This window comes from Lemur catta, chromosome 23 (genome assembly GCF_020740605.2).
Source record: "Lemur catta isolate mLemCat1 chromosome 23, mLemCat1.pri, whole genome shotgun sequence".
In the NCBI taxonomy this organism is placed as follows: domain Eukaryota; kingdom Metazoa; phylum Chordata; class Mammalia; order Primates; family Lemuridae; genus Lemur; species Lemur catta.
The window spans coordinates 2,396,882-2,421,390 of record NC_059150.1 but is presented as its reverse complement, the minus strand read 5'-3'; the positions used below and the strand labels follow the sequence as shown (position 1 = coordinate 2,421,390).

Below are 24,509 nucleotides of genomic sequence, written 5' to 3'. Positions count from 1 at the left end.
CTTTGTTAGTTTTCCACAGGTGGGGAAAAAAGTCATATCTAGTCTTTTAAAAGACAAAAAGGTGGGAAAAAGAGGTACCATTTTGCACCCAGAGAATATTTTTTTCCTTGAGACTTTGGAGAGACGAGAATCTATAAATTGCCACACAATTTGTCCTCAGAAGGCCCTTTGCTTTGATAAGCCAGAGAAGGACAAAGAAAATAAATTTTCTGTAAAGAATTCATTTTTTGAATAATTTGCACAAATAATTTGGTAAGGAATTCTGGAGACTGGAGAGCAACATGTTAGTTCTTTTCAACTGAACAAAGTTCATTTAGAAAAGAAGTCAGGGCTGTTCAGGGGTTGGAGGGCAGGAGATTTTGGGTGCTGATGCCTAAAATTAGACTCTATGCTCAGTTTCCAGCAAAACCTGAAACTCAAGATTTCAAATTCATTCCCATAAGTCCCTAACAACATAGGTGTATATATATGCTTATTAACCCAAAAGCTATTTTTTACCAACTAGAACATGCAATTCGGTGCCTTCCTATGCCAATTAGTAATGAGAAAATGCAACCCTTGGCAGGAGCTACGTACAAAAATGTGGACAGAAAGCATCTGTACTATTTATGTCCATAGAAATAACAAGACCTCCACTCATTGGTGCTTTGTAGTTTGCAGAGCACTCTGACATGCTTTATTTATTATGTCCTACCTTCCTGTATACACAATGTATGAATTCATTCAATCTGACACCCCTGGGCTAGGTGTTGAAGATACAGAAATTTAAAAAAGACACCCTCTGAGTCAATAGCTCATTCAAAGTGATACAGAGACGAAGGGGGTGCCTCGGGGCCACCCAGGATGGGCACCCAACAAGGGACAAGAGGGAACCCGGGGGAGGTGGCAGACAGTATCCTATGTACAAAGCCCCCGAGAAGGAAAGAACAGAGAGGTCCTTGGACTTCGGTTAAGCAGCTCAAGGTTTGCAGAGAAGAACATGCAGGCCAGAGAGGAAGGCCCTGAGGTTTGAGACTGCAACGGTCTGGATCTTATTCTGAAAGCAACGCAGAAGCACCGAGTGGTTTTAGCAAAGAAGGAAATGGCCAGCTTTCTGAGAGAGAGAGAGAGTTCTGAATGGCTTCCAGGTGTCTGTTTGTTATGGGAGAAAGGTCACTGGGTGAAGATGTGCAGGAAAGAGGTCCAGGCACCAGGGAGGCTGGGGTGGGAGGTCCCGGGCTGAGACTTACCCGGGTGCAGGTGGTGGGCGAATCCCCAGGAGTCAGTGACAATGTGTAGAAGAGAACGAGCCTAGGGCTGGGATTCTGGAGAAGGCTAACTTGTAAGGGCTCGATCTAGCAGTCTTAGCATCTGAAATGCCACAGATCATAATTACAAAGAATAGTCACACGTGAGACTGAGCACAGCCTGGTGGCACAGGGGGCCTTTGTGGGCAATCCTCCCCCCAGCCCTTTCCACGTGCTTTGTATGGGTGCCAGGGCTAAGAAGTAAGAGTGTCTCCACTTTTGCCTTTTTTATTAATATATACAGGGTTTAGAAAGGTTTGAAAGCCATTTCATTGTGGGGCACAACACCAGAGAGAATGGGGGTCTGATCTGGCCAGCCCTGCTGAGCAAGTCACTCAACTCCTGAGTCTGTTTCTCCATCTGCAAAAATGGGGAAACAACTCTTATTTCTTAGGACTACTTGAAAGTGATACCTTAAATATGAGTAAGCTTTTAAAAATGTACAAATATATACTCCCAAGGTATTATTTTTTTTTACAACTTTACCAATAAAATTTTGGAGAAGACATTTGCTCTCAGTCCACAGCTGGAAGGTGATCTTCCTACACAGCATCTGATCACCTTCCCCACCCTGAAGTTTCACGGACAAAACAGAATCTCTGGTGTTGCAGATTTGCACAATTAGGGAATACTTGCAAGTTTATCCAAATCTTAAGTTTCAATGTCCCCAAGGTATACATGGCACTCTGCACAAAATGCTACTCATCTAGCATCTAGCACAGTGCCCAGGAACTATTGTTGCATACAGAACCCCACCTGCAGCGGGGCCTGCCCTTTTGTCAATTTTGTGTTCAAAATACACAATCCCAAGAGGCAGCCGAGTTCTTTCCCAATGGAAGAGAACATCCTCTATGGAGACAATAAAAAGATCAGTGCTTGCCGGTGCCTGAGGGGAGAGGAGGAGGAGGAAGAGGCAGAGCGAAGATTGCCAGGGCTGTGACACTACACCGTATGATGTTATCCACGTGGACACACGTCATACACATCTGTATTATACAAACCCACGGAATGTACGACACCAATAAAGTATGGACTTTGGATGGTAATTATGTATCAGTGTTGTTTCAACAATTGTAACAAAGCACCACTCTGGTGTGGACCGTTGCCAGCGGGGGAGGCTGAGCACGTGGGGGGCAAGGACGTGTAGGAAATCTCTACACCTTGTGCTCAATTTTGCTGTGAACCTAAAACTGCTCTAAAAAAATAGTCGTTAAAAAAAAAATGATTGCCACATAAAATAAATTTAAAACCTATGTAAAAATGGTTAAGATGGTAAATTTTATGTTGTGTGTATTTTACCAAAATTAATTTTTTTAAATGTAATGGATACAGAAGTGTTCATTACATCATGTTTAAACCCCTGGGAATCCACCGCTCATCTGAGAAGCCAGCAGCTTTCAGGCTGGGTGTCCCTCCCAGGAATGAATTTCTGATGCCCCAGAGGTAACCATGATCTAGAATTTTGTATTTCCTCTCTCCTTGTATGCCTAAACTATATATCCTCACTATTGCTTATTTTTGATGGACCTCCCATTACACATACATTTACCTAATCAACTTTACAGCTGCCTGTCACCCCCACCAGAACGACAGTGACAACGGCAGAGTTGGTCTTGCTTGCGCCCGTCTCCCCAGTACGTTGCCGGCACAAGCACAGCGACCCTCAATACATACGGAGACAAGTTTCTCAATTTTGCCCTAAGACCGAAATTTTTCTTTTCTCTTTTTGCCTTTGACATGCTGCTATCCTTCCATACCAAATTCATGGCAGACTTTATTTTCGTGTCATGTATAATGTTTTGTAACAGCAAGCAGAAAGCACAAACTCCATTACGTATTATACTTTCTGGGGAAACACATTCAAATCCGAAGTCGGGCTGGGTGCCTGGACTATGGGGCCAAGCCTGCCTGCTTCTCGCGACTCCTTTGGACTTCTCTGTGTGTAGAACATGTTAGCTGACAACGTTCAACACCTTCCCCGCTCGCTCAGTGACCCACTCTGAAGGCTGCACGACTTTATCACCTGCTCCACAGCCAGCCGCTCACAGGGCATCCGCACCCAGACGGCCGCGGGGCATCTCAAATGCACGATGGCTAACACAAGGCTCCATCTCCCCAGTTTGCCAAACCTGCTCCTCCTGCCCGCCTTTTACCAATTCCTAGAACACGATGGATCGATCCAGTTACCCAGTATCTACCGAGAAGCTGAAGCCAGAGTCCCAGACTCATGCACAGTCCTCCCGCTCCCTTCCTTTCCTACCCAGCCGAGTCCTGCAGAATCTGCTAACTGTGTTTTGCATCTGTCCCTTAGTCTCCACGGCCACCACCGGGACTAGCCTCTACTCCTTCAACAACCTCCCAACTGCTCTCAGTTCCGCCAGCGTCGCCTCTGCCTTTGTCCATCGTCCTCACTGCTGACGGAGTGCTGGCCCCTCTGCCTGGGACCTTATTCCTCTAACCTTTATTTGCATAATTTCCACTAATCCCCTGGACCTCAGCATAGAGATCATGGGTTCCAGAAAGCCTCCTCGAACCCCTCCCGACCGTGACTGCCTAGCACGCTCCACCTGCCCATCACCCCGGGCACTGGGTTACAAGGTAATTTTGCCGTCAGTGGTGAGGACGGGGATACGACGACCTTGTTAACTGTCACCCTCCCCAGGCATAACATGGTGGCCGGACAAAGTGGGAACCCGTGTCGCTTTTGTCAAACGAAAGAATATATTCTCACATTTATTTCCTATTACCAGCCTTCCCCTTTGCTTTTGTCTGGAAGCGCTTCCAGATACTTCCGATCATGTCTTCCTGGTCAAGCTTTTCTTGATTCTCCGGCTGCTGGCTTTGCCTCGCCTCCTCCAGGAGCCTGCATCTCTCAGAAGGCAGAGCTGCCTGACGCTGTTATTCTCCACGTACCACCAGCACAGCACCACGCACATAAAAGACACCCACAGCATGCATTATTGAACTTGCTAATTTGTATTAAGCTTCCATGAATCTTAAGCATATGCAAAGTGGTCCAACGAAAATATACTGAGCACTTTCTGTGTACCAACAACCCCAGCTATTACATTCTTAAGCACTTTGAAAGTTCCTCACCTTGTTAAATTCATAATTGATTCCAAATAAAATAGTAAAACTCATGTCCTATAATTTTTCTCTAGAAAAAGTATAATTTGATTCCAAATTGAAGAAATTGAGTTGAATGCCTAGAAGGAAAAACATTTGATATGTTCGATGTTGTGACATGGGAATCTGAATATTTTCAGGAAAACCTGTTTTCCGGCCATGTGCCCTTAGGGACATCAGCGGGCACAGAGCATTCTATTTTCCCTCTGTGCACAGGTTTGAGATTTGTTTTCCAGAATTCTTAGGGATACAAATGAGGCAAGAAGGCTATACTAAAGGGATTTTAAGATCATGAAACAGATCATGATCATACATTTTATCAGCCTCTACATATCAGATGCTAGTGAAACTACATTAAAATGCATGGAGAATGAAAGACAAAAATAAGGTCTCTGGCTGGGAATTGATTGAATATTTTGAGCCAGGAAACAGAATTTAAAGGGGCATAGATAGGATAAGGCAATTTCCTGGTTTGTCCCTAAACTTCAAATAGAGTTGTGTTGTAAAACAGACTGAACAATAAGGTCAAGTGCATACAGTGTTTGGTGGGGTAGGCAGCGTACGGCGTGTTTCAAGCATGACACTTAAAATTGCAGCTGCCTTGGCTGGTCTTGAAAGTCACAGTCCTTACCCTGCTATATAGACCATCTGCTCCCAAAGAATATGAAACATCCACATTCATGAAAAAGAGCCTTTCCTTAGAGAAAAGCTCTTCACTCCAATTTTTGCAGTCGTGTCTTGTTTTTGAGCCATAAGTTTGTATTTGATTTCCACTCAGAAACTTTTGTGGTTTTTGCAAAGTTTTCTTATTCTCTTAGAATAAGATATGAGGTTCAGTTTGTTCAGGTGGCAAAAGTCAGGACTATGAACAGACCCACGTTACCATATGAAAGAGAATTAAACAGGCAGATCCAAGTGGGGATATATTAAGCCAAATTTAAGCTCCAGTTGTTGAATTTAGCCTGTACTAGATGTCTGGTTTGCCTCAGGATAAATTCGGCTTTCCAGCTAATCGAATGAGGAAAACTGCCTCAGGTATGATAAAATTTACAAGAGAGCACCGCGGAACAGTTCTTGTTAAAAATATTAGCTTAAAGGCATTCTTATCGTCTTTGGGATGAAGACTGTATTTGCATTTAATTATTTGATTTCAAATTTTTATGAACTTGGATCAAATATTAGCTTAGCCAATTAAAATATTATTTTTTATGAGTGTGGCTAAGAGCCCAGTTTAGCTCAACTTTCTCAGCTTTGGTAGGACTCTGCAAATTTCTTACTGACTTTCTGAGATGTTATTTCTAAGAGAAAAAAACGGGTAACATTTGCGAATATAAGTGTACATTTAGTAGGCAAGGTGGATACTCAGAATAAATAGTTGACTTGAAACATTTCTCTACGTTATAGCTTTAGTCTAGATGAGAAAAGATGTAGTCTTCTAGATATTTCTACCCACACAATCAATACTCCTTCATAATTCAGCATTTTAAAGAAATCCTTTGCTTTTAAACTACTCTTGTTAGCCTGTGGGCCACAGTGCAGACTGCCCGGAGCAGTGTCCTGTTCCTGGGTTTGGTCCCACAGAAAGCTGGCTGGCGGCTGTGGCTGTCTGCCCCCCACCCCAGCTCTTAGAGAGCAGTGAGGGTACCTGCTCGTGCAGGAGAGGGGCACAGATGAGAATGAAGGAGGATGCCTGCGAGAAAAGAAGTTTACATGAAGCGAAAGAGCCCTGGAAAACTCTTTTAAAAAACTTTTCAAAATGGAGCTGAGTGTAGTGGCTCACACCTGTCACCCCAGACAGAAGGATCTCGCTTGAGGCCAGGAGTCCGAGACTAGCCTGGGCAACATAGCGAGACTCCATCTCTAAAAAAGAAAAAAAGAAAAGAGAAACTACCGAGGTATGGTGGCTCCCACCTGCAGTGCCAGCTACTCAGGAGGCTGAGGCAGGAGGACGGTTTGAACCCGGCAGCTGGAGGCTGCAGTGAGGTGTATATGGTCCCACCACTGCACGCCAGCCTCCAGAGACACAGCAAGACCCTGTCTCTAAAAATAATAATATAAATGATCAATAAAAAATCTTTTCAAAATGGAAATGGTGAATAAAGGCATTCAACAATCTCCATAGAATAGCTGGTTTGCTGTGTGTAACCTGTGTCACTCACACGGCCTCAGTGCCAGCAGGTGACTGGGCAGGAAACGTCACACCATGTTTGCTTGAACTCAGTCCTCTGGTGCCAAGGCCAAGATACAGGAGGTCTTTCTGGCTCCAGAAGGACAGAGCTGCGGTCTCCTCTGTCCTGCTGTGCTGTCAGCCACCCCAGCTCCCCTGGGGGATGTGGCCCCAGGGGACATCTCTGAAGTCAGTTGGCTTTAAGCCTCCCGTGGAGGGCAGGATCGGATGCGAAGGAAGCGAAACAACTAGAACCCCGCTGCCCCGCTGCGTCTGGGTGCTCATTTCAGCTAAAACTGGAAACCAGGATATGAATACGATGTACCCGTTTGTTTGAAAGTGTTAAGTACTTATCACTTTAAAAGAAGGAAACACATTACGGTCAAGTCAACACATGAATGTACAACAGGATAGGAAATTTTGCCTCCAAGCAGCAAGAAACGGAGAATATGGAAAACAGCACCACAGTGTTGTACGGTGTTCGCTGACGGTTCAACGATTAAGACTCAGCAACGGGAACTCTATGCTGCCTGAGAAATTGCATTTGGGCTTTTTTTTTTTTTTGAGAACGGAGTCTTGCTCTGTCACCTGGGCTAGAGTGTCATGGCGTCAGCCTCGCTCACAGCAACCTCGAACTCCTGGGCTCAAGCGATCCTCCTGCCTCAGCCTCCCGAGTAGCTGGGACTGCAGGTATACACCACCATGCCTGGCCTCGGGTTTTATTTTTGATAGGAAGCGTAAAGAATGCCTTTCTGTTTTCCAGTCTAAGTACCTAACTCACAAAAAATAAATTTTATCTAAAGCCAGCAGCAGAATAAGGGTATCATTAATGCATTGCCGATTTTAAAATCCAATTTTTAAGTATTACAGATCTTCATAAAGGTATTTATGAAACATAGGCTTACTGTGCATTACAATTTTTGAAAATAATACTTTATTTTTGCTTAGTTCGTTACAGTTTTATCAAAGCCATTTCATCTATTTTATCTCACTTTTGCTAACATTCTAGCAGGTCCGATATTATCCTTTCTGAGAAAGAGACACACAATGAATTAATGATGGGACGAGGACAACTGGGCATTTTAATGCTGTATCTGATGCTCCCAACCTCTTTTTAACTGTACCACACTGTGGTAACTATGTTACTCCTGAGAAAGCACTGGGGGGAAGTCACTAAAATTGCATTTCTTTAAGTATCTATAAAGTAAGCTTTTTGGTGCCAAGTTAAGGTGTTCTGAATCAGTGAGGGTTATTGTACTTTTGTGCATTGTTTCCATTTGCACTAAAAAGTAATACATCACAATCAGAAAAATTATTGGAACTTGATGCCCCTGAGAACTATATACATCCATTCTAAAGTTAAAGCTACTCTTTAAGAGCTAGATATACTTGTTACTTATTATTACATCATTTCCCTGAGCTTATTAAAATTCTATTCAGTAAGATCAGAGGTTGAAATGGAGGGGCTAAAAATCATTCAGTAGACCTGTATGTATTCTGAATTACTTGGCTTGAAAAAAGAAAAGAGAGGGTCTTTGGGATGGAGAACTACAGGGGAAGGGAAGCTAGTTACCTAACGAGATCACTAAAGCCAAATATTTATCCATTTTTTTGATAAAATTAATTAATAATTCACCCAATTGCCTAGGGATGTATATGAAAGACAGAAAATCCATATTACCAATTTGTTTTGTATTTGTATTACCATGTGGCAGAGAAAATAACTGGAAAGATTAAGAACTCCAAAGCTTGAAACATTTTGCAAAGGAAGCTGTCCCCTCTTTTTTTCCCAGTGTAATCATACATTTTACTAAGGTAGTGATAGTAAAATATCTATCTGATCATAGCGGTTTTATAAATGCTATGCTCAATCTAAGCCTTATGTAGGAAACTATGTGTGGTCATCGTATCCTTTCCCACTCAAATATCACTCACTTAAGTATGGATTTGAAAATGTTTATGTTTTTGCAGTTTTATTATAGTCAACTCCTACTTATTTAGGGGAATTATTGATACCTGCATTTCCATAGTTAAGAAAAATGAAAAGGTTTGATTTTAAGTCTGTGAACACCAAACTGGCCACAAGACCTCGAAATCAAGAAACTGCTCTAAGTCTCAGTTTCCACATCTTTACTGTTAAATATATTTTAACAGTAATTACCATAACAGGACAGTGCCTGGCTCATCAAGTACCATTAGTTTCATCTTCCTGCCACGATGCCTTGAGAAATATTTCCATCCATTCCACCCTCTGCTGTTCTCAGGAAAGCTCAGATATGATTTTTCCTAGGCCTGATGGGTCAGCTTATACAGAGAACAGCTCTCCTAAGACATCGGGAATACAGATACTTCTTGACTTACGATGGGGCTATACCCAAACACAGTGTAAGTTGACAATATCACAAGCTGCAAATGCATTTCATGCACCTAACCTACCCAACACCATACCTTAGCATGGCCTACCTTAAGGGTGCTCAGGACACTTGTATTAGCCCATAGTTGGGCAAAATCAACTAACACAAAGCCTATTTTATAACAAAGTATAGAATATCTCATGTAATTTATCGACTATTACACTGAAAGTGAAAAACAGAACGGGAGTATGGGCACTCGCAGTACAGTTTCTACCGAATGTGCGTTGCTTTGCCTGTTGTAAAAGTCACACGTTGAACCACTGTAAGCAAGAGACCCTCTGTAGTGTTAACCCTCCGAGCTGCTCCGCCCTCTCCACGGTGCAGTCCCCGAGGGGGGGTGCACACAGGTACATGGATGTCCCACAGCTCTGGGTGCCACTCCTCTGTCCCCAAGGAAGCCCTCTGTGGAGTCTGCCCTGCAGAATCACTACTGTGTCATGGGGACTTTCAAACTTAAGTATTGGGGACATAACAGAAAACACCAGAAACTCCTCACATGCGCCCCATCGTGGCCCAGCAAATAGATTCACATCAAGTTCAAGGGGCAGCCTAGGACCACTCACAGTTCTCTAAGCTGCAGTTGGTATTAAAGCTCTCATCTTGGGAAGTGGACTTAAATAACTGTTTAAAATTTGATTTTTGGAGTGTCTGTGGATTCAGCATTGTCCTAAAGCCTCCATTGGCAGAGAAAATCAGGGCAGCTTTTTACGTTCCAACATAGTGACATGTGTCACAAACAGCAAACTGGCAGTTGATCGGGCAGTGCCCAAAGTCAGCAGTGACTTCAGAGCATGTCGCTTCTGTGTGTGGTTCTTCCAAGAGCAAGCGGTGGGCTGCCTATTCTTTGGCTGAAGAAGCAAAAGAGCTTCCATTCCCCAAATTTTAAAATAAACACTTCTTTGAGGTATTGAACACATCTTTGAAGAAAAGTGATTCTTCAGATGCTTGACTACCTTTCTCTGAGTCTACCGTATGATGATTAAGTGAAAACTTTTATCTTTTGAGCTTTATTTTAAACTACGAATATGTGATTCAGATACAGAAATGTTTTTTAAAGAAAAATGCATAAAGCTTAGATTGTGTGAAGTGAGCAGAGTAACCGTTTGTCTTTTCTAACATTATTTCAACGCAGACAAATTCTTGATCATCCAACTAATATCTGATCAAGAACAGTTCTTACTTCCCTGATAAAAACAAGTCACCGTCGAAGACAAGTTATTTGGATGTACGGAAATATATACTATCTTGCAACTGCTTAAGCATTTTCAGTTTGTATAGTGTGGCGCTGTTATATTTATTAGTAATGGTCTATTAACTACTAATACTACCAGCAATGAAATTCCAGGGCCTATCTGTGTTAACACTTTCTCAATATTATTAATATTAACCAATATTGTTCCCATGTCTGTACTGACTTCTGGCAGAACTGGGATGAAAGCTGACGTCCACTGGACGCTAAAGCTTGGCCCTCACAGCCTGCACTTCCTTCCACCCTCCTGAAACTCTGTTCGATCTTGGTCCCAGAGTTGCGAACGTGAGATATTTATGTCCAAACCCCCGTTCACAAAGGGAGTGAGTGCCCCTGGAAGACGGCATGTGCAGAAGCTTTGATGGGTCAATAAAATAAAACATGTTTTTAAGCTTCTGAAAGAGGTTCCAGCCACTGAGGCCGACGCCCGAAGAGGGGATGTGCAGGTAGGTAACAGGGGACATAAACTGAGCATCGATCAGCGTGGGAACAAAGGGGCTCACCGACCAGTTGTCCACCCTCGTTTCTCAGACGACCCTTCTAAGTGTTCTGTTGAGATTCCTATAATGCCTTCAATGACCTGCTTGTCTACTTTCAGGTGGTGGAAGGTTGTGGACCACCAGATACCGTCACCCTCTGGCTCCTGGGTGTCACCTCACAGCTCTCCGGTGACTCCTGAGGGCTGGGGACCATCACTGTCATCGGACCAATGCACACCCACGGGTCCCCCCCACGCTGCGACGCTTTGCTTTTTGCGGGACTAGGGGCAGTTAGAGAGGGTACAAGGCCTCCGCCTTAGCACACATCTCTCCTTCTCCCACATGTGTCAAGTGCGAGCCTCGCTCCCAGCGAGTGGGACGTTCAGCACAGGAAATGACGCCACCTGGGAGGCTGGTCACAGGACACTCCCACACACGTCCTCTTAACCACACTCACACATGCACAGCTTCGGGACTGCCGAAACAAAATTCAAGGGGACGTGCACTGAGGAGATGGAGAAAGCAAGAGCAGACAAGGAACCCCTGTGGAGGGAAAGATACTTCCGAAAATAAGTGGTGAACGGGAAAAATATATTTGTAAAACATTAAAATATCCAAAATCACTTTTCTTAAATAATTTGCACAAATAAGGCACCAATTTGAGAATTCAAGTAGATCACCTAATAACATCTATGCTCGTGCAATTCCAGAATACTTTTTTTTCGGACGTATGAACCTCTTTTATTTTTTTTCCTAATTAGGAAGAAAATCCAAATCTTCCATGATTAGTGAATGAAGTAAGTACAGTTACAGTTGCCTTCGCTTTAGTGTATGTTTGATTTTCCACTAACTTAACCTCTTTCCTTTCCCTCCCTCCTTCCTTCCTTCTACTTTTTCTTTCTGCTTATTTGCTTACACATTATTGCCTCATTATTAGGACATTCTCAAGTCCTACTTAAAATGTGTTCTTTCAGCATACCTATTTTTTATAACCTACTAAACACTACTGCATGTATAGACATCTGGCAGGCAGCCCTGAGTTGATGGCAAAACTGCTGTCATTCTGGATTTCCCCATTATGTTGACCCTGCGGGATTTGGAACGGCTGTGCTGGAAAAGCCCCTACTGTGCATAACATCCTGCTCTGGGTTTTCCTGCCAGAGCTTGTCCCCTCTGTCTGCAGCACACCAGGGCAGCGCAGGAAGGCCTCAACCTCCCCAGAATGAACCTTCTCCTAGCTGGTTCAGGGGAAGCACCTGCTTGTTTGGCATTAGGGTTCTGTATGTCATGGAAGAATTTCTTTTTCACTATGCAAAAAAAAAAAAAAAAATAGGTGGAAAGAATATACTTTTACTAAGAACATGAGTGCTACCCTAGAGGGACATGTTAGCTGAATTCACAGAAATCCTGTCATCACCCAAGTGATATCCCATTCTACTTCGACTTCCAATTACTCTTAGGACAACCATGTTTACAGTAGACTTTAAGTAAGTACTACTGCATGTAAGTAACACGCAAAACTCCAGCCAGGAAAGTAGCAAAAGAAATAAATGAAAGTAAGAGCATAATTAAGATTGGCATTAGATGAACTATTTTCACAGTTTTGATTGTTAGGGACATTGGCAAATAAAAAGGCTAAACTTGTGGGTATCACTGCTCAGGACTAGCTGGGGAGAGAAGGATCTTCCCTTTGGGCAGTGGTGCAGAAGGAAAGAGATCCTGTTGCTAGTTTCTCAGCATCTTCTGACATAACCAGCATGGGTTAACTTACCTCTTCACAGTCCTTACAGAGCAAATCTTTTGGGATATCAAATACTAAATGGAATACCCATAGCTGAATGGATAGTTCATTCTGTTGTTAGAATGTCAAAGGGAAATGTGAGATTGTCACATAATTTGTTTGCACAGAAATACAGAAGGAAAAAAACCACAAAAGTTGTAAAAACTATGAAAGAAAATAGAATATTTTTAAAGTTCATCATTGAAATATTCCACCCTTCCCCCAAAACAAAAAAAACACTGAACAGAAAGAAATCAAACTACTTGTTCAGATTCATCAATATTTTAAAATCATATTTTGGGGAGGTTGATCTGGTAACTCAAGTTTTTAGTTTGTTTGGTGTTTGTTTAATGTTGCTGTAGTATTTCCAAAAATTTTTGGAAGTTCCTGAATATTCTTATATGAACACAAAAATTACGAAGGCACAAATATCCACCTTCTTGCTAAATATATTGTCATTAAAGATATATAACTGGAGCTTGGCGTTGGAGCACAATAATAATATACGGAAAACTTTTATGTAGATCATTATTATCAGAAAGTAATCAACTAATTACTTAAATATATAGACCTGAATATATTCAGTGCACGTTTTCAGATTGGGAATTCTATGGGATTTGCGATTTTGCATAGTTCAGATTGAGGACTTGTTAGGATTTGCTTTGGAAATCTCCTCGTTATGTCCCCCAAATTAATGCTGAAATGCTGGAGAACTGAGGGCTTGACCGTCCCCCAGACTATTAGCACACACATTCTGTTCTCAGCACGCTTGATTTACATGTACTAATTGGTAGCTAATGTGTTCCCAAAGGCAAATGAAGGTATTTGTTGCTTTAAAATCCTAAGTCTTTTTCCAACCTGTGCTTTGAAAGAGAATAAAACTTTGTTCACATGTATGTCTGGGATTCCTGGATCTGATTCCAAGACCATGGCGCTATTCCTTTGCTTACGCACGGGTCTTGGGGGCCTCATGGCTCGGCTGGGTGTTGAGCCCGTGACTAACTGCACCATTCACTTTAGCCAGTGGTCAATTTCTGCTGCTGGAGTCAACCTAGTACACGCTAACCTAGCACTTACTCCCACCGTCCTGATGACCTTAGGAAGACAGTGGAAAACACAAACAAACATGGGAAATGCACTTTTATGTTCGTTTTGGAAATGCTTTCATTTTGAAACATGGTTCTGCTTGCCTTTTGTCCGTGCCCTTTGAGAGATTTTTCTAGGGTCTCTATGCTTCCATTTAGAATATGGTGGTATTTTAACATCCCCTGTAGTTGATTTTTCTAATGCAGCCTGGGAAACACAGCTGAGTGCCCTGCGCCTTCCACTGGTGGCATCTAGCGAGGTGTGCCGGCAGCGCGGGCTCTCCACTTGATGTACGCAGTAAGGAAAGCTCGCTATTGATTTTCCTGTAGCTGCTTGTAACTATTATAGTTGATACATCAATAGAAAAGGAAAGCACAATGTTTCATGGGAGGCAGAAAATCAGAGAATACATGATGCCCTGACAGTAAATCATGGCATAATCTTAAGAATTGATAGATGGTTCCTGCTAACTCGAAACCCATGGCTTTTTCTAAAAAGACTGTCCCATAATCGCCCCATATGTCCTCACACACTGACTGCTTAGAATGGTGTGAAAGGACACGACACAATGTTTCATCTTCTAAAGAAGGCTTCCCCCCTCCCAGGGCAGTGTGTGAAAGACATTTCAGCTAGATGGTTTGCAGTCTTGGGGACCGTTTTGCGCCTCCCCCCTTTTCTAGAGCTGGATGCCTCAGACGCTAAGAAATGTCAGAGAGTGGAGCATTTCTGAGAACAGCAAACGATAGGGAGAAAAAAACGAACAAAGAAACAAACAAAAAACTGAATTACCATTAATTCTTAACCCTCAAGGGGCCTGGAATGAAATGGAGACCCTTATAGGGTCAGAAAAGTGACAAGGCCAAATGGACTTGCACTCCAGTAGTTTCTGACTTCTCAAAAAGTACCCAGAGTCCTGTGACTCATGAGTGATGCACATATGTAATTAGAGACATGGTCGAAAAATGATTAGGGCATTAGGAAGACCTTCGTTCTGGCTTTATGATAGAGTCTTTTTGAAAATTTGAAATCAATAGCTAAGACTTCTAAGCTGGTGTGATATCTTATGATCTCTCTCTCTCTCCCCCACCCTCCACCTATCTTCGCTGAATATTTTTACACATAGGGTTGACTCTAAAACAATTACCCCTATGCAGTACTTTTAGTGTTTAAGCCATTTTACAAGCATCTTGTAATTAGTCCATTAATTACTGGAGCTTTGTGCACTGTTTGAAGCTCTCCGCCATCAGACATATTAATTATTTAACAAGGAGACGTAATTTTAAGTGGTGCTGATAGCCATCCAGAGTTTACTGCTACAGCACAAAGGCATTAAATATAGATGATACTCACTAGTGTCCAAGATTGTTTTTGTCTTTATACCAGGTTGATGCTACAAAAACAAGCCAGGGATGGATAAACTGGTTTACCTATTATTAACTCTTTGTACAAATAATCCGATTTCAGATTTCCTCCACTAAGCATCCACCAAGGATGACACAAGATGGTTGAGGCTGTATTTAATTTGATTTTGGTTCCCTTTTATGCATCATACCATGGATTGAATAAGTTGAAACAGTAAAACAAGAAATACAGGAGAGAAAGCTTCATCACATTGCTTGAGATGGTTTCTAATCGATTCAATCTTTATTCATTTACTCATCCATCCATCCATCCATCATACGCTGCTTGAACACCTACTATGTGCCAAGGTTTGGGATTATGAACTTCAGACAAGTGACGTAAACCCTGGTACAAAGGACTTGGACATGACAATGACTACACAGAGGCAGGTACAAAGTGTCACGGGGGGGGGGGGGGGGGAAGGCGGGGGAGTCAAGCAGGCAGCTTCAAAGAGGCAACATTTAGACAGGCCCTAAATGATGAGTAAGAGTCCATATACGGAAATACAGGTTAAATCATTATAGGCAGAGCCACCTCCCGTATGGTTTGCATCGTGCTAAGCACAGCTGGGATATAAAAAGCAACGCGGGACGGGCTCCCTGCTGACGTGTGGACTCCTGGCACTGTGACACACACACACACACACACACACACACACACACACACACACACACACACACACACACACACACCACACACACACACACACACACACACACGGCTGACAGGTGGTTTCTGAGTTTGCACCACTACCTGCAAAAAATGGCCCCAGATGCTACCCCTGACAGCTGCCAGGGTCCTCTGTGCGTGGGCCTCCCCTAATTTTGTCCCCTCTACTGCATTTGCTGTGTGCTGAGAACATGTGGATGTGACAACATAGCTGTGGGTCACCTCCAAATACTGGTGATTCAGTGACACACTGACTTGATGAGTCACAATCAGTATATAAAGGAGGGCAGCGTGCAGTGGCTCATGCCTGCAATTCTAGCACTCTAGGAGGCTGAGGCGGGAGGATCGCTTAGGGCCAGAAGTTCAAGACCAGCCTGAGCAACATAGCAAGACTCTGTCTCTACAAAAAATATAAAAATTAGCCAGGCATGGTGGCACGTGCCTGTAGTCCCAGCTACTCAGGAGGCTGAGGCAGGAGGATCACTGGAGCCCAGGAGTTTGAAGTTGCTGTGAGCTAAGATGATACCACTGCACTCTAGCCTGGGCAACAGAGGGAAACCCTGTCTCTAAATAAATACATACATAAAAATGAAAAAATAAAGAAGATAAGTGAGCTGTAAATTTGAGCAGAAAAAAGTTTTTTAATAAAGAATATCTGTAATAAACTTCAAACTTATTAAAATCATCTTTATGTGGATTATTTTCTCTTCTCCTTTATACATTTTATTAGCTAAATAAAAAATCTACAAAAATGAAATAAAAATCAATCTCTAGGCATACAGAAAAGTGAAGGATCCTGTGAGCATTTTCTGTCGTCATGAGGGTAGAGGTTATTTCTTCATCTTTTTGTCTCCAGCTCCTGGCTCAGTCCTTGGCACCCAGCACCCTTGTAGACCACTTTGTTTGCACTTCCTGGCACTGTATAACTGCATCCATACTCAAAACAGGGATTATGGCTGATGAGAGAGGGTTGCAGTGACTGGTATGTGGCCAAGGGTGCTTCCCACCCTGACTGCCCCGAGGATTCAGCACTGACTACAGTGTAGTTATGGCTTTTCCCTTCTTGGCTCTTGGGATTTCATACTATTGATGAGGCTAAAAGTGTTTTTCTTCCTTCCTTCCTGCCACAGCACCCCAAGTAGCTGGGACTATGGGAGCTAGCCAACATGCCTGGCTAGTGTTTTTTATTTTTTTGTAGAGATGGGGTCTCACTATCTGCCCAGTGTGGTCTCCTGAACTCCTGGTCTCAAGTGATCCTCCCATCTTGGCTTCCCAAAATGCTAGGATTACATGCGTAAGCCACCATGCCTGGCTCAGGGAAAGTCTTTTAATGGAGGAAGAAAAGGTTTGTCTGAGCTTGAAAGATGGCAGGGAGTTTTGAATGGCATTCCAAGAAGAAGGAAGGAATGCAAAATAGCTCCAAGGTAGTAAGAAGTAGCATAGGTTTGGGGAACATAAAATTATCCAGTTTGCTGGGGACACAGTGTATGGTGAGCAGAGGACAGTGAGAGGGCACAGGGCTCGGGCAGAGATTCCACGCCTCTACTCCTGTTGTAAAAGGAGACTACCAGAAAGAGGGAAGGAAAAAGAAAAATATTCCTAAAATACTGCTTCAGCAGTATTGTAAGCTGTGGAGCCAGAGAAAGTAGCAGGGCAAAAGTATGTCCCTGGACTGGAAACTAAGGCAGGTCATCCACATGTGTGTGACTGGATCTGAAATATCTCCACTATCACCACAGTCATGACTCTGGACTCAGCGTCTTGCAGAGCTAGACGGGAGCAAATACAGAAATGCTAAATAGGAGGAGTGAGCACAGAGTGGGTAAGAGAGCAAACACAAGAAAAGAGAAACAAGAGCAACCACCGAAGTCTTACCCAAAACAACTATGTAAATCGTAGCATGAAAAACCATGCAGACATATATTACTAAGGAAGAAGCCAACAAAAACAATCAAAACATCACTTTACTCCAGAAGAAACTATTTCTATGGAAAAGTCAGATGAAAACTTGTATTCAAGAGATAAATAAAGGGATAATATCTATTAAAAAAAGAAAGGTAAATTGTGAAACAAAAGAGGCAAAAATTAAACACTAATGGGTACATATGAAAAAGGGCCTATTAGAAATACTTAAAACAAAAAATAATTATTCAAATGAAAATTTAATTGAGATGTTAGACTAGATATAGTTGAAGAGGGAATTAGATATTAATGCCAAAATAGCATAGTGAGTTAAAGGGAAAAAAGGTATAAAAAAATGGAAGACATAGTAGGTTGAGAAGACTCCAACATATGCCCATTAGGAGTTAGCAGAGGGATTTTCACAGAAGTAACATATGGAAAGAGAATTACAGAATTTTTCAGTAGTCTTTAATTGGATGTGCACTTCCAGTGTAAATCTATACTTAGACATCATGTAGTCAAAGTATGTAAGACAGGGGCAATAAAGAGAAAAGCTTAAAAGCTATCAAAAGGAAAAGATAGACTTCCAACAGATTTCCCAAGTGTTGAGAGAATATATCATCAACCTAAAAGTTTTATACCCAACTAAACTATCATCCAAGAGAAGGCTAAATTTAAAATGTTTTCATACATATAAAAACTGGGATGGTTTACCAGCAGAAAATCAAACTCACCTCTTAAAAAAATAATATGCTTTCCATATGACACAACAAATGCATTCTTAGGCATTTATCCAAGAGAAATGAAAATTTACATTTATACAAGGACCCATGTACAATATTCACAGCAACTTTATTTGTAATACCCTAAAACTGGAAACAACCCAAATGTCCTTCAATAGGTGAATGGTTAAACAAACTATAGTACATCCGTACCATGGAATACGACACAGTCATAGAAATTAACAAGTTACTGATACACTCATGGATAAATCTCAGGGAATATTGTTGAGTAAAAATAACCCAATCCCCAAAGGTCACATATTGTAAAATCATATGTATACGACATTCATGAAATATCAAAATTATAGAGATAGAGAACAGATTAGTGATTGTCAGAGGTTAGGAATGGGGGCAAGGGTGGGTGAAGTTATACAGGGAGCATACAAAGGAAACTTGTGTGATGGAAAAGTTCTATATCATGATTATGTTGACAGTTACACAAACCCACACATGTGATAAAATTGCAGGAACCACACATACACACACAAGTAAGTTCATATAAAACTGATGAAATGTGCAAACTGAAAAACTGAATAAATGTTATGGACAATAACAGTGTCATTTTCCTCAGTTTTATATTGAGGACAGTTGTGCAAGACACTGTCATCGGGGAAATTAGATGAAGTGTACTTGGGACCTTTCTGGATGGTTTTTTTATTCAACTTCTTGCAAATTTATGATGATCTCAAATTTAAAAGTTAAAAAGAGGCTGAGCATGGTGGCTCACACCTGTAATCCTAGCACTTTGGGAGACTGAGGTGGAAGGACTGCTTGAGGCCAGGAGTTTGAGACCAGCCTGAGCAACATAGCAAGACCCTGTCTCTACAAAAAATAGAACAATTAGCTGAGTGTGGTGGGGTGTACCTGTAGTCCCAGCTACTTGGGAGCCTGAGGCAGAAGGATTGCTTGAACCTAGGAGTCTGAGGTTGCAGTTAGCTATGATGATGCCATTGCACTCTAGCTTAGGCAACAGAGCTACAAACAAACAAACAAAAAGTTGAAAAGAGATTGTAGACTAGATTAAAGAAAAGCAAAACAAAATGTAGCAATATGCTGCGTACTGGAAACACACCTGAATTACAGAAGCACAAGAAACACCACTAAATCTAATAACAGGTGAAAAATAAAGACATACGGAAAAAAATGCCAACGTTAACTTAAAGAGATGATAAAACTTTCTCAATATGAAACAAAGCAGATTTTAAGATAGAATCAAAAGAAGTAAATAAGAGGGATACTATAAAATAAAAGAGATAATCCACCAAGGTATAACAAAATTGTCAAGAATGACATAAGGAAATACAACTTGGCACCTAGAGACTATGTTACACATACCATATTTATACAAATTAACTAAATATCACACCACAAAGGAAGTCTTCAATAATATGCATAACTACGAGGCTATGGAAGAGGACCCTTTAAATCAATAAGGAAAAGTATACAATCAAATGGACAAAGGACATGAACAGACACTTCAGAGAAATAAAAAGATGCTCAATCTGTTTATCAGAAATACGAATTTAAGCAGAATAATAGCAGTAATTATAGTGTCAATGATGATATGAAGAAATGGGGACTGTCACTGACTGTGGCCGGGAATGTGACTTGGGACAGCCACTTGGGAGAACGATTTGGCAAGTTATAGAGCTGAAAGTGATTGCCCAACAAATATTACAGAAAGACAAGGAGAAAAAATGGTGCTTTAACCCTTGTTTGTCATAAATACCAATCGACCAGAGAATGAAGAATGAATCAGTAAATTGTGAGATACATTATATTTAATACGATGAGATACTATGGATCAGGGAAAATGATAATCCTGGCTCTGAATTTCTTAAGGACTCCAGAGCTACACGAGTCGAAATAGAATCTGGAAAACATAACATGGGGCAAAAAGGGAAAATGAGGCTGTTTTTAAATCCTAAAAGCCCTATTCTTTTGTAAGATAAGAATAAGTTTCTGCAGCTACCTCTTTGGGCAAGGAATTTCCTTGAAGTTATAATTAGCAATGATACTGTTACAGTATTCGTGGACCCCAGTCTCTTTGGCTATGCGTTGTCCTGGACAAACGCCAGCACATGTGGTTTTCCAATTATCCCGTAATATCTTGTGGCAAGCAGCAACAACAACTGTTTTTTTTTAATTTTAGAAAAAAAAAAAAAAGCTAATTACTCAAAGTCTATCCTGACTGTGAGTATCAGGAATATACTAAAAACTTTATGATGAAAGTTTTGTTTTGATATTCTTAAAATACTAAAAACATACTCAAATTCATGTTTTAATCTCCATTCCCTATTCTCTCATTGTTTAGAGTCCAGTCCTTTGAGTCTGAAAGTAGCAATATTAAAAAGTGGAGAATGTGCTAACAATAAAGGCTAAGAATTATCAGATTCTGCTCACAATCAAGATTTGTAAGAGCACTCCTGAAGCTCTGACTAATCAAGGTAGGACAAAATGATACACAACTAGAATGTGATCATTCCCCCCAAGGGATCTGGCCAAATTGTCCCATTTGAGCACACAATTGCCACCCGGGTCACACTGACCTTTAGGGATGGCAGAGAGCTCCAAGTGCCCCCCAACCCCCCATCACGGCGTGTCAGAGAGGAAGAGACGCAGGAGCAAGTCCGTCTCCCACAGTTCAGGTTGCTCAGTGCACAACACACACAACTGCCCTGATGTCATAAAAAGCAATGTATGTTCCTTACTTTTCTGGGAAATCACTTTTACACGTCACAGTGACGATATTTTTAGATTTAGTTAGAAAGGATGACCAAGAAATATGTCTGTATCCCTATCTGTCCTCTTCCTTGTATGTGGAGTCCAAAAATCTCAGTTCAAACCCTGACTGTACACGTCTGTTTGTACGTCATTTAACCTCGGTTAGCCTCCATTTCCTTATGTAGAAATGAGAGGTGTTTGTACTTGGCAACGTCGCAGGATCTTGTCTATGCTACTGTTCTAGGATTCAGTTTTTCCAGAGTGAAGGCCAAAGTTGCTGTCCAAAAGTTGGGTAGCTCGAAGTGTCGGTGTTAGGGACAGACCCCACGCACAGTTGCCCCTCTCTGTTCATGCCTCTAGTCGCTGTCAGATTTGTGTAACGTAAGGGTTGACGAAAGCCTTCTGATTAACAACACGTGATGGAAGAGGATAGCAAGTGTGCGGAACGTGCATTTGTCCCGGGAAAGCAGGATCAGAAAGACAGAGACGAGAGACGCGTTGTTGACGGCGTGCCGTGTTTTGGAATCTTCGATCGATGCACGGCACCTTATTTGGAAGGGTGTGGCCAGGGTTCAAAGTGCAGTTTGGTATCCACTGAGGGATCTTCCTCTCTTTGGAAAGATTACATGCTGCCAGTTCACACCCTGCCTGGTACAATGGTTTTGCATAGCAGGCGCTCAATATACTTTGTAAGATTTAATGTTTCAAAAGTGATGGAAAGCCTTTTACTTTCACATTTGGTTTTGTTTCCTGGCTTGAATTGGTCTGTTTGGAATTTAACCTTCTTAACCAAACATAGCCATAACTCAGGATCGGGCTCATCAGATTTTATCAGTAAACTAGAAGGAAGTTCTAACGAAGAACTCAGATGTGAGTCACTCATTTACTCCATTCTAGAACAGACCTGAGGCCCTGGGTGTCCAGAGTTCACTGGTGTGCAGGAGCTGAGCGGATCGTGTTAACCGACTAACCTTCCTGAGTCTGTCCTGAGACAGCCACTTTATTCTGAGAGTTTACAGAGTGGCTGGCACGGCCAATGCAGGGAGAAATGCCAAAGTGCACGGAATTCTCACTAGGTTTTTCTTACTGCTAATTTCCAGCTTGCCAGGCAAACATGTCTCTGGAAAAATCACCTCGCTAAACAGCAGTAATTAGCAGAATGACAACATTAGCATTAACAACTAAAATATGATAAATATTTTGGGGCATAAGCTATTCAGAAATAGGCTTAAATAAATGCTCTTTAAGCAATTATATTCTTGTGCCAGCAAATAACAAATGATAATCACTTCTTCCCTGGCTGTAAGTCCGTATTGATTAAGTTCAAACTTAGAACTCCAAAATGAATTATATCTGGTCACTGCTAAACTGCCCGGCTCGCTGAAAGGGAAAAAACCCACACAACACCTATTATGCTGCATTTAATTAAGACAAGCATCAACTTTATGTGCCATTATTTGCTTCTGCCAAATCTCTATGGTGTAAATATTGAACGGTGGCATCTCTTGAATGCTAATCAATCCTTTCTGAATTTCAAATGATTGCATAAGTTTTAGGAAATGCTTATTTGCTAGCGTTGCCCTCAGCTGCATCCGTATCAGCGAGGCATCAGTGTGAAGGTACCTGTGCTTAGCTGACAAGCATCTAGTGAGTGTTTTTCTAAATTAGAATGTCACATATGAAAAGGTAAAAACTGAGACGGAATGCTAACTGTAAGAAGAACACTGGGATATTTCTTTTGTTTATCTGTCTTTGTGAGGAACAATTTAACCAATGCACTTGGGTGAAGACTGAGGTCAAGGCACTGCTTCACCAGACATCGTGGGCCAGCCAGCGATGGTGTGTGTGTGTGTGTGTGTGTGTGTGTGTGAGTGTGCGGTCACAGGTGGAGGAAGCTGCACTTGGGTGAAGACTGAGGTCAAGGCACTGCTTCACCAGACACCGTGGGCCAGCCAGCGATGGTTTGTGTGTGTGTGTGTGTGTGTGTGTGAGTGTGCGGTCACAGGTGGAGGAAGCTGTAATAACACAAATATTGTGACCGGCTTCAGGAAGGACAAGTAGCACAGAATGGGAAGATTGGTTTTTGCTGTTTCAAGACCAACTTCGATGCAGCTACCGTATAGGATGAATTTTATGACACACAGACTGTCATGCCTGTTTCAGATTTAATAGTCAGACTTAAATTAGTAGGCACAAATGTACAGTTTCACTAGTTTTCAGACCTCCTGAAGTTTCTCCAGCACTTCTGGAGGGAGCAGCCCCCTAAGGAACAAGGACTGGCACGCCCAGTTTGCTTTCTAGGTTAGCTGTAGATTTGCTGTACAGCGAGGGACACGTTTGGTGCTGTTAACCTCTGACGTGTAAAGTGAACGAATAGTGCATTTTGCTTTAGGCACAGCAAACACAATTTAATCGCTATGACCAAATTTCTCTGTTGGATCTGGAAGCTTCTTTTATTAACTGGGTTTAATATTGCAAAAAGGGGGAAGGGGATTCATGTTCCCTTTGTTTCTGTTGGTTTGCTTAGAACTATGCTGTTAGTCCCCCCCCCCACGCCACAATAGGGACACCTAGTCGATGGCAACAAAACAAAACACCACAACACAAGCTCAGCAAGTTGCTGGACTTCTCCTAGAGAAGTAGGCAAAAAAAAAAAAAAAAAAAAAAAAAGGTATCCTCTTTCTTTCTGTAACCCCCTGCACTCCCTTTTCCAAAGCTGTGTCTACCAAATTTCCAGGCTACTCTGCAAGTGCTGCGGAGACGGAGCACGGGGACGCCAATCGTGTCCCCGTGCGAGTCCTGGCTTAGGAAGGGCCGAAAACCCTGCCCTGAGTTCTGAACACAGCCCGGGCCAGAACAACTTTCCTTTCCCGATGGGACAACCCCACAAGTGGCAGTCATCAGGGGATCCTCCAAAACTGTTTCCTCCCCAAGGGGATGGAAGAAAACCCCCTTCCTAGTTTACCCTGCACTGCCACACGACACTGGGACTCACCATCAGACGGAACTGCAATGTAAGCGACCAACCCCAACACCCTCACACCCTCCGCTGCCCCGTCAGGGCGTCCTTCCCAGCGACGGCAAACGGCTGCGCAGACAGGGTGGGGACACTCCGAGCCGTGATGTCTCCTCTCCTTGCAGGGGAGCACACACCAGCCCTGGTGGTAGCTTCTTAATAGTTTCTCCAACTGAGCAAAAGGAAAGGTCCTCTCTTAAGGGAAAATGTAACAGGCGAGCAGAAGGAGGCTCTGACTGCAGGGCTGTGGTTGTCTGGGCCAGGTCTACACAGGAGCCTTCTGTCTGCCCCACCTGATCACGGAAACTCCACTACTGCTACAAGTCTCGCTGTCTCCTGTTAAGTGAGATGCGAGATCGGTAGCTGCTCTGCAATTCTCTGCCCATTTATAAAGCCTGTATTTTTTCAAATGAAGAGAGAGAGAGAGA

At 42.4% G+C, this 24,509-nt stretch overlaps 1 protein-coding gene across 3 annotated transcripts in view; it reads right to left on the bottom strand.

The window, feature by feature from the left end:
• The window catches only part of NR5A2 (nuclear receptor subfamily 5 group A member 2), a 110,994-nt gene that overhangs the window by 5,761 nt on the left and 80,724 nt on the right, over window positions 1-24,509 (bottom strand). The window lies entirely within an intron of this gene.